Source organism: Anser cygnoides, chromosome 2, assembly GCF_040182565.1.
Source record: "Anser cygnoides isolate HZ-2024a breed goose chromosome 2, Taihu_goose_T2T_genome, whole genome shotgun sequence".
In the NCBI taxonomy this organism is placed as follows: Eukaryota; Metazoa; Chordata; class Aves; order Anseriformes; family Anatidae; genus Anser; species Anser cygnoides.
The window spans coordinates 127,319,725-127,324,044 of NC_089874.1; positions in this window are offsets into that span (position 1 = coordinate 127,319,725).

Sequence of the window (4,320 nt, forward strand, 5' to 3'; positions counted from 1 at the left end):
CATTTCCAACCATTAAGCACCAGAATGAATTTGGCAGAGCCAGGATCAAGAGAAAAGCTCTCTGGCCACAAGAAATGCAGGTCCCTGCTCATACGTTCAAGCCTTTCCCTTGGGCATGCATTCCACCAGACTGCTGTGGTTAGGTGCCAGCAGGGAGGGCGAATCGAGCACACTGTTCTTTACTTTAGCTGCTCGCTTTCAGCTAACATCTGTTCATTCTTCCGAACACAAGCTGTGTTTCTCTCCAGCTAAAATCTGGATTCTCCAATGCTACCACAAGCATCTCCTGATTCCTTCAGGATTCTTGGATTGCAATTGCTTTGTTCTGAGGAGCAAGCATTAGATGTTTTATAACCACCCATCTTTTAGAACTCCGACCTCAAATAAAAGCCCTCAAGAAATTCTCTACTGTCACAATGTTCGAGGTCAAGAACAAAAAGCAACATTTTAAGTTCATTTAAGAGTAGACAAAAACCTCACCTTCCAATATTCATGCTGACAGCATTTGAAGGAGAAAGAGAGGCCTACTGGTCCATGCACCAGAGATCAAGTAGTTTGTACAAAGGCAAAATTCAGCTGCATAATAAACAAATGGAGTCATTATATAAGCAAAAAAGTTTAGTACAACAAAAATACTACTTGAGTCAAGATGGCTAAGAAAATAAGGCTTATATTTAGGCTCCTTGGCCCACAATGTAACAGCCATCACAGCAGCTTGCTAGTAGAGACACATGCCCTGTGATGTTTTAACCAAAAATTAGAAGACTTGTGACAATGCCACAAGTTGAGAACAGCAGAGCCAGCCAGCAGTCCAAACACACAGTCTGTGCTAACTGCAGAACACAATCTAGGACAGTTTAAAACTTAACCCTACATGCAAATGCTCATATTCCTCCTTGTTCCACCTGCAAGAAAATTTAAAAGCCATAAAACAGCTTCAGAAATCTAGACCTAAGGTTCAAGAGGCAGCTTTGGAGGCTTTCCTCAACATTAAGTGCAGTAAGAAATACTCACTTCTGTAGCTCCAGAATTCACGTGACGTCTTTCTGCTTGCACGACAGCAGCATAGCACAGTCCGGACTGAAGATTCCCAAAGCCAGAAACCAACTCATCTCTGAAATTCTTTTGCTGCCTACAACAAGTAAAAGAAACAAATGAACAAAAGAGGTTTTATTTATGAGAACTCCACTCTGAGCCACTAGCAGAAGGCATCAGCATTTCCCCAGGGAAAGTAAGCCAGTCAAAAAAATACTAATCTACCTGCTGACCTAGTGAAAGCATTGTTGGCTTTATTATTACCTGGGGAAAAAAGCAGACAGCATCGTCTGAGATTAAGTTTGAACAGATAGCACCTTACCTAGAAAGTTCCAGAATGAAGAGTGACCGTAGGATTAAGCTGCTCCTAATGAACATTCATCACTGGGGAAAAGAGAACCCCACCAGGTACAGCAGGACAGCCTTTAACCCTACTTTGTTTGCCCTGCTCTGGGGAACATACTGACACCACAGGTTTTCCTACAGGTTGAACCCAAGGTCAGTACTCATGCTATAGTGCTGGGGCTGTCCCTGCTCTGTCAAACCATTTGGGATCTGTGCCTACAATCCAAAAAGGGCATGGTCAGGGTCACCAGCCAAATTCCCCAGAGGGAAAAAGGGTAATTTGTCTTTAGAATTAGGGCACGCGCTTGCCAATGGAAGTGACTTATCTGAAAAAAAAAAAAAAGTCTCTTCAGATGTCTAATTTGTTACTGCTTTGAAGACTCGATGAACCAGAAGATAAAGCGGCCGGCACAGCCCGCCAGGCGCAGGGCGCACTAATTACACCCATTCTACACCCACAAGCCCCGTGCGCGCTCCTGCAAGGCGTGCTCGGCCAGCGGGCACCAGCCTCACCTGCACAGCTCCGGCCTCAGCGTGATGCCATCTGCTGTCGGATCGGCTGCGTTTGGTGACCAAACCCGAGGCGGAATCACAAGAGCACAACACTCGCTCATCTTTCAAGTGAAAGCTTATGGCGTTTATAAAACAGCGCCGGCAATTACGCCTTTAAGCTCAGAAACCTACCGCTGCACGCCTCACGCGAAGCGCCAGGTGTGACCCAACGCCCCCAAAGCCCAGAGCCGCCCCTATCCTTTAAACTATCTCTTTCCTTTAGTCTATATCCTTTAGACAGAGCCCCCAGGGGCTGCACCGAGGCAGCAGCGAGCCCAGGACCGCGCCTCACACACGGCCGGGCTCCGCCGCCGGGACGGGGCCATAACCCTCGCCGCCCGCCACCACACGGCTCCGCGGAGCCCCCGCACCCCTCTCCTGGCTGAAGGCAGCCCCGGCCAGCACGGCAGCCGCCCACAACCGACCCGGACCCACCGACACACGCGTCCGGCCCGGAGCTCCCGCCCCGCTCGGCGCCGCCTGAGGAAAGCACAAAATGGCGGCCGCCCGCGGCGCTTTTGGCGGGCCCGCGCATGCGCAGTGTCCTGCTGCGCAGCGGGGAGGGGAGAGGCGGCCCCGTGAAGGGCGCGGCCCTTACCTGAGGCACCGGCTGTGGGGGCTGTGTGGTGCTGGCATTCCTCAGCGCGCACAAGCACGGTTTAAGCACAATAACCGAGATTTTCCCAAGTCACCCTGTTAAAAAATTGTACCTTGTGGTATCGGTGACTGAGCACAGCTGGCAGAATCTGACCCCAAATGCTGGAAGATTGCCAGTGCAAAATGCCAGACAGTTGCATTCTAGCACACAAAAATACCAAATGTTCTTAGGAAATTTAATGTTCCCTTCAGACATCAGATATGAAGCAAACAAGTTCAGGAGATCTGTAATAACCTGCCTCAGAAAAAATACTCCTGACTCATAAATACGTCCAATTCTCCTCAAGGACAAAACTGCAGCTGCAATTCTATATATTCCTATAGAGATTTAATCTTCTATAAGATACTGGTAAGATATTTGCATTGTAACATATATGGCAACAATTTATATGAACAATATGGGTGTAAAGCAGCCCCTTCTGTTTTCTTGTCCCTTTTATCAGATGTCTTCCAGCAACTAAAAACTCCATCACTTTCACAAATGTCTGAGAGATGTTTTCTCCAAGCCATCTATTCATTACTTGCCATGCTTTTAACGTGCTTATTCTTACCCGTTTTACAAGTTTAGCTCCTGAATAAGCAGTCAGAACCTTTCAATTAAATTAGAGGAAACAGTCTTTAAAATCTGGTGGGCAGTCTTTTTCTTTCTTTCTTTTCTTTTTTTTTTTTTTTTTTTCTTTTCTGGCTTTCCTGAGTCCTGTCCCCTCCAGGTGTATTATTTAAGAGGCACCACTGTTAGGTAAGAGCATGCAATACCCACACCCTGGGTTTTCCCCATGCCGCTTCATATGCATGATTCACATGCATGTTACTGCCCGCCTGCGGCTGCACAGCAGCAGCTCGAGGTTTGACACTGACTTCTGGCTGAAACTTCACGTGTCCTTTTCGCCCTGACCTGATGCCACTCATTTAGATCCTGGTAACATACAAAACCTGCCGTCACTATGCTTCTGCCTTGCTATCTGGCATTTTCTCAGCCCAAAACATAATCTGCATCTTCCACCTTCATCTGGTACTTCAGCGTACTCCCGGCACCCTGCACAGTTGTCAGTGTTTTATCTTTTGCCACCTTTACAACTCCTTCACATCTCCTCTTTAATATCTCTCAATACAAATAGCTGTCCCAACAATGACAGGTTGCGCTAACCCACTTTTTACTCCCATGATTACTGTTCTTTAAAAAGTGAGGCTCTTCTTTACAAGCAGATGCTTGTCTGTGCAAAGCTGGCCTTTTGTATTTTTTTTCCACTAAACAGTAGTTCATGTGCTTGAATGGTGCTCACAGGTCTCATCTTATAATAAACCACTTACAATTGTAAATAAATATATGCCTAAAATAGCTAAATATATATATAGACTTAAATATGTATTTTTAAAATATTTAATATATTTTTAGTATTTAAAAATAATACTCTTGTGAAAAACTCAGAATGCAAAATTGTGGAGCAAAGCTCCAGGTTTTACCATACTTTATCACACTTTGCTTCTCCCACATACCCTAGATGGTTCATCCAGCTACTTCTAATGGCTCTGTTAATTCTGATACACATTATTACACAGGAGACCCAGTTTTCTGTGACTCAACTTGCAATGACATGCTCAGCATCTCTGAAAGGTGTCACAAGTTTCAACCAAGAATGAAATTAACAAAATGATTTTTTTTTTTTTGGAAATGGTTGTTCTTGCCAGTATTTTGGTTTCCTTTTCTGTCAAATGTCACTTAAGAACATG